This window comes from Stylophora pistillata, chromosome 4 (genome assembly GCF_964205215.1).
Source record: "Stylophora pistillata chromosome 4, jaStyPist1.2, whole genome shotgun sequence".
NCBI lineage: Eukaryota > Metazoa > Cnidaria > Anthozoa > Scleractinia > Pocilloporidae > Stylophora > Stylophora pistillata.
In genome coordinates, this window is record NC_142522.1 from 27,097,949 (window position 1) to 27,109,234 (window position 11,286).

At 36.4% G+C, this 11,286-nt stretch overlaps 1 long non-coding RNA gene across 1 annotated transcript; it reads left to right on the forward strand.

Moving 5' to 3' along the window:
• Nucleotides 1-258: 258 nt before the first annotated feature.
• On the forward strand, nucleotides 259-8,214 carry LOC148733116 (uncharacterized). Its single transcript, XR_015999844.1, has 3 exons — nucleotides 259-722; nucleotides 1,140-1,222; nucleotides 6,321-8,214. It is a non-coding gene; the product is annotated as an uncharacterized LOC148733116 (long non-coding RNA).
• The last annotated feature ends 3,072 nt before the right edge of the window (nucleotides 8,215-11,286 follow it).

The window sequence follows — 11,286 nt, forward strand, 5'->3', positions numbered from 1 at the left end:
ACTCGTTTCGTTTCGTTTCGTTTCGTTTCGTTTCGTTTCGCAAAATACAGTAAGCCATTTTAAATAACTACAACACTATTTGTGGCTCCCGATTGAACTTCTGTAAGTTCAAAATCTATTTAAAGCAGGCATCCTAATTGGTTTTGTGATTGATCTGATCAGACTGGTGAACTCGGTGTTGATTACTTTGAACCCGCCTTTTGAGGTCGGAAAGGCTCATTTGAATTACAAATGATTTTTAAATTTAATATACATATTTGAGCTCAGTCTTGCACGTGGAAGAGCTTACAAACTACAAGAAGTTTGAGCGTCTATGGAATCAAGGAACGCGGCATTTTGACCCTTTTACCTTAGATATTGTCTGTTCTGTCCCGATCGACGAGTGTTTCTCAAGTTGGTTCAAGTACGTCGCTCAGATACCATGTCAAGGATTATTGCTTTTCAGTTGGCATGACCTTTCATCAGGCGAATAACTCGTTGAAAGATACATTAGGATAGAAACGCAGTGTTCATCTTCCTGCAGAGCTTTCCAAAGTCTTTTTGTGGCCCTTATGAAATTAATTTACAGAGTCAAATTTAACAAGGAAAAGCGTAATGCAAATGCATAGCACGTACAGTGAAGGACAAGTTCTCAGCAGCAGCCGCCATGACAGTTCTTCTTAAACATGGCTGTAGCGGCAAAGCGAGAGATCGCACTTTATGTAAGGATAACATCCAATGAGGTTGGTTTTTGGATCTCATCGAAGCCTTTAAATTTGGTGAATTAGAACAAACTTAACTTGAAATGAAGCAACTCTATTGCTCCATATCTCTTGGTGACAAACATTGGTATAAAATTACAATGACAATAGTAGGCTTGTCAAATACCCATGTAATTCTAAGCTAAATGGCCAGTAGTCAAAGTTAGCCAGGTTACTCCCAATTAATTAAACTTTTTGTCTTGGAATGTTAGTTTTTACAATAAAATTTCTAAATGCCTTTGTTCAAAAGTAATTAAGAACATTTAACTTGTAAGCGGAAAATGTGGTGGGTTTACAAGACGTTTTCGATCCGGGCTTTCCTCTTTGTTATCTTTAGAAGGAAAAGCACTTAGGTATGTACGCATTCATAATATATTTATTTCTTTTTTTCCTCCATAGGACAGTACCAAGATAACAAATGAGAACACCTTGAGATCAGGAAAGTCAAGAAAGGAAAGAAATATACAACAACTTCTAACAAGGTTAGATAACTGAAATTTATCTCAAATTAGTTAGAAGGCCCATTCGTCTGGGTTGAACGATTTAACCTGGATCTATAGCGAAACCGGCGCAGCCGAGTGACTTCACAAAACACTCTAAACCATTGTGTTGACGAATATCGTTGTAAGAGAATAGACCATGCTAAACCACCGTCGATTTGTTTTTTAGCGCAACATCGACGTCAAATAAAACCATTCTGAAAGCTAGTATAGACATTGCGTGACACGTTCACGCGAGTAGCGATGTCTGTACTCATATCGCAATGGAAAAGTGGCCAATCAGATTGCGACATTGCTGCCAATTGTGGTAAAATTCTTCTTGTCTGGAACTCTTTCTGATTGAAGTAGCTTTCCGCAGTTTTTTTACCAGCAGGGTTCGTTTAATGAATTGGTTCTTCCATGACTAATTTTCACCAGTATCGAAGAACTACCCAGCCTATCACGTTATCTTTAAGTTCCATCTAAGATTAGAGAATAACTGAAGAATGATATCGATCATCCAACTTTTCCTACATCTTTTTAAAGAGACTACCTACTGGCAAAAAGCAGACATTTTACAAGGTAAAAGCATGTTTCGTGTCTGCTCAGGGGCTCATCCAAGAACTAGAATTTGTCAAATTTTGCATCTGAATTCCTGCTCGCATTAAAATAATTGCCTAAATCTAGCTTGGCTTCACTCAGAGATTACTACTTCTTTAACCTCCAGATAGACGTAATACTACCCAAGGCCTCATTTGGCAGTTTTACAATGTTTTCAGGATGCTTTACTTTTGCAAGGCAATCCTTATTCTAGAAGATAAATTAACCCCGAAAAAGGAGCACTTGAGGGAGGGGGGGGGGGGAGAGGGGGGTCCATTAGCGGTTGACGGTTAATTTTATTTACGGCCAGTGAGATTAAACTTCAGGACCTTCGGCAGTTGACCTTTTTTAGGTAGACGTATTCTGTGAGTTCAATGAAATATTGAGTTTGTCTGGTTTTTTTTTTTGAAAAATGTGAATGGTGAGGGTTACGCTAGTATCTCGCACACTTAGAATTCCGTTTCACTAGAATATCACATTAATATCTCGCACACTTCTTAAATTCTCTTTCATTGAATTGTTACGTTAATATCTCGCGCACTCTAGAGATTCTCTTTTATTGGATTGTTACGTTAACTTCTTGCACATTTTTATAATTCTCTTTGATTGGATTGTTACGTTAGTATTTTGAGCACTTTTAGAATTCTCTTTGATTATATTGTTTTGTTAGTATCTCGAGTGCTCCAAAAATTCTCCCTCATTAGATTGTTACGTTAGCTTCTCGCGCACATTTAGAATTATCTTTGATTGGATTGTCATGTTAGCATCTCGCGCACTTTTAGAAAGTTCCTACATTGGATCATAGTTAATAGAGGGGATTGAATTGTTACGTCAGTATCTGGCGCACGTTTAGAATGATTTTTTATTGGATTGTTACGTTATTATCTTGCGCACTTTTAGAATTCCGTTTTATTGCATTGTTACGTTAGTATCTTACTCGCGTTTAGAATTATCTTTGATTGGATTGTTACGTTATTATCTAGCGCACTTTTAGAATTCCGTTTCATTGTGTCTTGTTACGGTAGTATCTTGGGCACTTTTAGAATTATCTTTGATTGGATTGTTGTGTTAGTAGCTTGCGCATTTGTAGAATTCTCTTTCATTGGGTTGTTACGTTAGTATCTTGTGCACTTTTAGAATTCTATTTTATTGGATTGTTACGTTAGCTTCTCGCGCACTTTTAGACTTCTCTTTCATTGCGTTGTTACCTTAGTATCCTGCGCACTTTTAGAATTACCTTGGATTGGATTGTTACTTTAGTATCTTGCGCACTTTTATAATTCTCTTTAAATGGATTGTTATGTTAGTGGCTTGCGCACTTTTTGAATACTCCTTCATTGGATTGTTACCTTAATATCTTGGCCACTTTTTTTAATACTTCTTCATTGCATTGTTACCTTAATATCCTGTGCACTCTTAGAATTCTCTTTAAATGGATTGTTAGTTTAATGTCTTGCGCACTTTTAGAACTCTCTTTGATTGGACCGTTACGTTAGTATCTTGCGCACTTGCAGAACTCTCTTACATTGGATTGTTACGTTAGTATCTCGCGCACTTTTAGAATTCTATTTCATTGATGAATTGTTACGTTAGCTCCCTCCGCACTTTTATAATTCTCTTTCATTGCATTGTTACCTTAGTATCCTGCGCACTTTTGGAATTCTTTTTAATTGGATTGTTAGGTTAATATCTTGCGCACTTTTCTTTTTCCTTTTTGATTGGATTGTTACGTCAGTATCTGGCACACTTTTATGATTCTGTTTGATTGGATTGTTACGTTAGTATCTTGCGCACTTTTAGAACTCTATTTCACTGGATCGTTATTTTAGCTCCTCGCGCACTTTTCTAATTCTCTTTGATTGGATTGTTACGTTTGTATCTAGCACATTATTAGAGTTTTCTTTGAGCGGATTGGTATTTTAGTATCTCGCGCACTCTAAAAATTCTCTTTCATTGGATTGTTACTTAGTATCTTGTGCACTTGTAGAATTCTCTTTCACTGGATTGTTATTTTGGCTCCTCGCGCACCTGTATAGTTCTCTTTGATTGGGTTGTTACGTAGTAGCTGGCGTACTTTTGGAATTCTCTTTGTGCGGATTGGTATTTAAGTATCTCACGCACTCTAAAAATTCTCTTTCATTGGATTGTTACGTTAGTATCTTGCACACTTTTAGAATTCTCTTTGATTGGATTGTTACGTTAGTATCTTGTGCACTTTACTAATTCTTTTCATTGGATTGTAACGTTACATTCCCCTGCATTTTAAGAATTCTTCTTGATCGATTGTTACATTAGGTTCTTGTGTAATTTGAGAATTTTCTTTTATCGGATTGTTACATAAGTGTACTATACACTGTTAGAAGTCCATTTTATTGGATTGTGGTATTAATGTTTCGCTTTCTTTCAGAATTCTCTTTTGTGTGATTGTTTCGTTAGCATTCCGGGCCCTTTTAGGATTTTTTTCACTGGACTGCTACGTTAGTACCTGGCGCACTTTAGGACACTCTTTCACTGGATGGATACGTTAGTATCCGGCCCACTTTTAGAATTCTCTTTTATTGAATCGCTGCGATAGTATCTTGTGCGCTTTTAGAATTCTGTTTTATTGGATCGAAACGTTAGTATCTGTTGCATTTTTCAAATTGTTCTCATATATTTTTACGTTAGATTCTTGCGCACTTTCAGAATTCTTTTTCATTAAATTAAATTAATTCTTCAGTATTGTGCTGTGCATCCAGTGCCACGCATAAAAATCATGTAATCAGGTAAAGAAGCGTGCGTGCGTTTTGTGTCCACGTTATCGTTTTACAATGCAAAATGGACCAAGCAAAGATGTACGATAGCCTTAAGCTCTTGAACGATCACCGTGACCTAAATTTTTTTGCATAATTTTTGTGAAAAAATTGCTCCCTTTAAATTGGAAAAAAAATCATCAGAGAGTAAGAAAGATATAGCTAAATGCGTGCACCTTGAAGCTCGTTACTGGAGGATGCAAATTATTATCTTAAAAGCAACGACTCGAAGAAAGTTTTGAGTCGATGTCGTTCGAATATTGCGTGATTTTTCCAAAAATGATACATCAGTTTGTTCCATACGCTAGAGAAGTACTACCCATTAAGTTCTTTTTCGAGTGTTACCTCAAAAATCGTTGCTTCTAGCAACTTCAAGATACACCGTGAGCCGATTAATCGTGATTAGTGCCAGTGGATGCATAAATGGGGTAAGTTTGGCCCATCACATCTCTTAAACAAGCAAGGTGACCCATCTTTTTAATTGCGTTTTTCTAAACAGACATTGGAAGGGAACAGTTGAGGAAAGTTAAAAAAAGAAAAATTTCTGAGGAATCACCTTAATACGTTAGTATCTTGAGCGCTTTTTTAAATTCAGTTTTCTTCATTGGATTTTTACGTTACTTACCCCCGCACTTTTAAAATTCTTCTTAATTGGATTGTTACGTTACGTTTTCGATTCTTTCACTGGATTGCTATTTTAGTATGTTGCAGATTATTAGAAGTCTGTTTTATTGGATTGTAGCGTTATTATCTCGCGCTCCTTTAGAATTCTCCTCCTTTGGATTACCACATTGGTATCTGTAGCACTTTTAGAATGATTTTATTTGATTTGAATGGTTTTTGACTCTTAAATTTCTTTCAGAGTTTTTTTATCAACTGCATGATATACTACTCTTTTTAAAAGTTATTCAATAAGAAATAAGAATTTTAGAGCCCAATTTTTTCAGATTTTGAGCTGTTGAGGCTGAAACCAATTGACAGAATATGTTCAAAACTTGATATTTGTTTCTCCTATTTTGTGCTAAATTTATCGTTGACTCGTATAAATATTTTTTTAACGTTATTCAAATAAAATCTTGGAGCCTAATCATTGTTAACATTCTGAGCACTTGCGACGAAAAGTAAATTTGAATGGTATGCGTTACCAGACTGATCACCAACTGATTAGATATTTACCATGAAAACAAACCAAACGCGGTCCCCTTCTTACACCCACCCATTTTAGACAGTTTTCGAGACTCTTGAAAGAAGTCATCTACACTGTGGTATAGACATCTACAAAATTACATATTTATCACAGTAGTAATATTACAATCTTCTTCTTACAATCTCATAATACAGTGACATTACAAAAGTCCAGTTGGACAGTTTTTTTTTCTCCAACCACCCTCCCTCACCGCGCACCGGCGTCCTTCAAATAACTTTCGTAAGACTTTTTTTAAGTTGTCTACCTTGTGGTACTAACATTTATTATAAACGCATTTGTCTTGTGTAAGCAAATGTTTGTCTTAATACACATGCGTAAGACAAAACGTTGTTACCACAACGTACGCAGCTTTTGTAAATACTTGGAAACATCTGACAACAGTTTTTATGGAGAGGAGGGAGGGTACGGTAGCTTATTGACTCCCAAATTTTTGCATTCTGTCCAATGTTAATATTTTTTTCTCTGGTCTGTGGTTTTCATCGTTATTTTTCTTCTTTTGCAGATTGACTGTTGAATATCCCTGATGCTTCAAACAAATTAAATTGGAAAGAGTTTGATCTAAGTGAAAGACAAGATTTACAAAACAGATTTAGCGCATTTTTTTTTAGTTCGATTCGAACACCAAAATCGAAAGCTCATCTTTTATTGTCTTGCAATACATCCTCAATAAACCACAAGTTTCATGTTCACAAAGCAATTTATTTGATTTAAATTCTCCGTGGTGCAAAATTTTCACAAGGCTTCCTTTAAACTTTCCAACAAAAAATAATAAAAAATATCTCGCGCAAAAATAATTTAAGAGTAATCGCTAATTTCTCTTCCGTTTTCGAGAAAAAATCAGAACAATCTTGGAAGTTTCATTTCTTTCATATTAAATTCTGACTCGTCTATTTCTATACCTTTTGTTTACACTTCAATTCTTTGCATGAGATGATGTGTGGAGGTTCCTAATGAAAGCTCTAGAGTGTCCAATCAGTGATATTAAATTTATCTAAAAAATTACAATCGATTTTTTAAGCTTTCGGCTTGCCATAATGTCCTTTTCGGAGTAAAAGATCTTTTTCGTTTTGAGCCACCAATGTTGAATGTAACGCAGGATGCAAAAGCATCAGAAGTGTATCCCATTCCTTAAGCTAGATTTCCCTGAGGTTAAAAAATTCTCGTTTGTTACCAAATTCGATTTTAAAAAAAATATGATACATTGGAGCTTATTATTTGAATTTGATTTTAGCTACAAGAGCTAAGACATTACAATTAGGCTCCAAATTTTTTAAAGTAACTTCGCTAAACTCTTGAGAAATAGTAGCAGAGAAATTTTATAATTAGAGTTCAAATTTCTATTAGATTTGCGAAAAGATTTGATAAAATAGCGTCAAAAAGAAGCTGGAGCGACTCTTTTAGTTTGATTTTAGCCTTCAAAAGCTGCGACATATAACAATTAGGCTAAAAATTTTTAAACTAGACTGATTCGTGAAGCGATTTGAAAAATAAATTAGTATAAATTCTTTGAATTCGATCAGATTAGCCTCATGGGAGAGAAAAGACGTTTCACATCCAATTATTAATGCAATTATTTTAAGATTTAGTCGTTAAATACTTTCAATTTACTTTAGTAACCAGAATTTCAAACTCCTGTATTACACCAAGTGACTGCCCAAAAGATCTTCCACTTCAACTAAATAAGGATTAACTAAACCATGATATTTTTTAAAATCAAATGCCTGGTCCAAAGGGTAACAAGTGACCTATTCTTTTAAATGCAACTTGATAAATTTTACAGACCGCCCAGAAAATTCTAATTTAGGATGCAATTTCATATAAACCAGCAAAGTGACAACCATCGCGGAAAAGGAATCAAAAGTACTTGCTTTTCAATTTTTTTCATTGATTTCATTTTTTTCATTGAATTAAAGACCAAGCTCGCCAATAAAGTAGATTTATCAAAGCCGCTATGCCTAAGCCTCTTCCTTACAGTGATGTTTTCAGATTTCCCCGTGATCATCAAGGAACCGCAGTCTGAAAACTACCCACAATGGTATGCAGGATTGTCGAGTGCACTTTGTGCTTTTTCCGGCAACCTTTCAGCAAACAGCAGTTTTCACCTTCACTTTCGTCCAACCTGTAAGCTACTTTTCAACGACTTGCGAAACGATTCACCATTTCAATTTCTATTGAACAAACTCTTCATTGAAACATGAAAAGCCATAATTCTTAGTCGTAAAAAGGAGTCAATTTAAATTGGTTTACATAGCAGGAAATTTCGACTTCATCAGTTTCTCTGTCGCAAGAACCCGTGACCAGGCATTAGATTTTTAAACATATGTTGCTTCCAAGTGGAACCAGGCTCAGTTGATGGCACAAAGTAACTACCCTGGTCCCTGAGGTTCTCTGCTCTCTCCCGGAGTACGATAATTCAGCGCGAAGCGCCCACCAACGAGCTGCAAAGCACAGGCAGCCCAAGCTCACTACGAGAAAAGCGGACGTGACTCTTACCGTGTTGCGTAACGTTTTATATTTATAAAGGTTTGTATGGGATGTTATCGGTTTGCCTTAAAAGAGAGAAAAAAATGTCTTGTTTTGAAATATAATGGGCTCACTTTATTGCCTTGTTGTTTTCTTTGTTGATTCCGAACGTCTCAGGCCATTTTGAAGCGTTTTCGGCGAGTTAGCGCTATGTTGGTGTTCAGTTGAACACCAACATAGCGCTAACTCGCCGAAAACGCTTCAAAATGGCCTGAGACGTTCGGAATCAACAAAGAAAACAACAAGGCAATAAAGTGAGCCCATTATATTTCAAAACAAGACATTTTTTTCTCTCTTTTAAGGCAAACCGATAACATCCCATACAAACCTTTATAAATATAAAACGTTACGCAACACGGTAAGAGTCACGTCCGCTTTTCTCGTAGTGAGCTTGGGCTGCCTGTGTGCAAAGCAGCGAGCGGAAAGAGAGAAGGTAATTTTACTAGGATAAAGGAGCACACGGAAAGCGATAAAAACTCGCATATTTTTAACCATTTCAACACATCTCCTTCTTGTAAGAACAAATACTCCCTTTCTTGCTTTGGTATTCTGAATTCTGCTAACAACTCAATTGATTTCAAACTCAAAGAAGCTTTTTATATAAATAAGACCAAACCTGAACTTAACAAACAATTACAGCATTGAACAACAACAAACATATGAAACATATGAGTGAACTGCGGTTATGAGACGTATATAAGAACGATCCTTCGCAGTAAAGCACTATTTGAGCAATAGTGGAAATCAGACCTGAAAAAAATTTCAGGCCTGTACGGGATTCGAACCACTGACCTCTGCGATACTAGTGCAGCGCTCTACCAATTGAGCTAACAAGCCAACTGGGAGCAGGCCATCAAATTAATTCGATATAAACCCGTAGATGATAAATCGAACAACAACAAACATATGAAACATATGAGTGAACTGCGGTTATGAGACGTATATAAGAACGATCCTTCGCAGTAAAGCACTATTTGAGCAATAGTGGAAATCAGACCTGAAACAAATTTTCAGGTCTGATTTCCACTATTGCTCAAATAGTGCTTTACTGCGAAGGATCGTTCTTATATACGTCTCATAACCGCAGTTCACTCATATGTTTCATATGTTTGTTGTTGTTCGATTTATCATCTACGGGTTTATATCGAATTAATTTGATGGCCTGCTCCCAGTTGGCTTGTTAGCTCAATTGGTAGAGCGCTGCACTAGTATCGCAGAGGTCAGTGGTTCGAGTCCCGTACAGGCCTGAAATTTTTTTCAAGCCAACTTGTTATTGCTCAAATAGTGCTTTAAATTACAGCATTATAATACTTTTCTATCGTTTTAGTTCACACCTTTGATGTTTGGTGTCACGTTGTAATTAGTACCCGCTTTTGTATTACATCATACTTTAAATATTTTATTCATCTACTTGTATGCTATATAATTACTCAAGTTCTGTTACTCGTTGATTGAAGATGGCATAAGCATGCCGAAACATGTCTCTCAAAAAAGTTGTCTATTTCTTACAAAAGTTCCTATATTTCCAATTTAATGAGGATGAATATTTATTAGAATCAATACGTTTTCGACCAAATTTTACTCTAGGTATCACTCAGTTGTCAATCGTGAAGTAAGATATCGATCGTCCAGGTGAGAGTAGTCCTGATAAGGTTTGTTTTCGAAAATAGTGACCGGCCTGAGCGGAAGTCGTCAAAGGAAACTGAACTATTCATTTTAAGTCGAACGTTACCAATGTTACTCTTAAAGAGAGTGATTTTTTTGTGGCTGTCGGACTCAAATCAGTGGCGTTCGTCTCTTAGTTAGTCAGTTTTGATAGCTTCCGATCAGTCGGTAAGGTTAGTTTGTTCTGTTTAGTCCGTTGGTGACCGTGTCGGTTTTCTTTAAGTCGTTTATATGGTGCCGATAGTTTGGGTCATCTATTGTGAGGAGTCTCCTTCCCCAAGTTAATAAACAAGTTTTTTAACGTCAGTTTTGATATTAGTGTAGGTCGATGGTGTTCAGTAATGCGAGCTTTGACGTTGAGAAAATACGAAAATCAGTAAAACTCAGAGTCCTTTGTCTCTCCTAAGTATTTTGTTAAAGTGCCACCTCAATATCACCTTTGTGTGACATCAACTGAGTTATAACTGTGATACTAACTGTTAAACATACCAAAAAAATGAGCGATCAGAGCTTAGAAATTTTCACTCCAAGTGTTAGCATTTCGTAGCCAGGATTATATCAGTTGCTAATCGTTTCTGTCTTCAATTCGTTTCAACAAGATTATCTGAGATAAATTACACCAAATTATGGCAGGTAGTTCAAATAAATCAAACGATCGATCAGGGTCTGCATAAGAATTCGTAACACCATAAGCTATTCCAAAAATGGTGACCAATTGAGAATAGTTCACTTACCATGTAATCAGTTTTATCCATTCGAAGAAAATCGGCGAAAGAACAAAGACTCAGTACAATAGTAAGATATATAATGAGCCACCATTTTTGCTAGTTTTACTAAATAATTTTATAGTTCTTATCTTTGCAGTATCATGAACTCTTCCATCATGGCGGCCGGCCACGTTTTTGCTTCGCTGGTCCTGTCTATGTGGTTCTTTATACCCACATCATCTACGATCGAGATCAATGATTCGGATGTTATGCTGTTTAAACTTACAAATACTTTCGTTGGATAAAATTACACCTTAAAGCAGAGAGAGGCAGATGATTTTCTGTTTCATAATCGACCTGACCTGGGGCGCCTTTCTTTCCATGTCAACTTTGTGGCTGGTCTTAGCCGAAAGCGGTGCTGGCGAAGGAATTTTTTGCCCAGGAAGATATTATACTACTCTAACTCTGTAGCGGCCCATAGTATTCTACTCCTAAGAGCCGGAGACGTGGAAAGAAATCCTGGCGACAAACTTAAATGCCCGGCGTGCCAAAGAACTATCGCCGTGAACCACC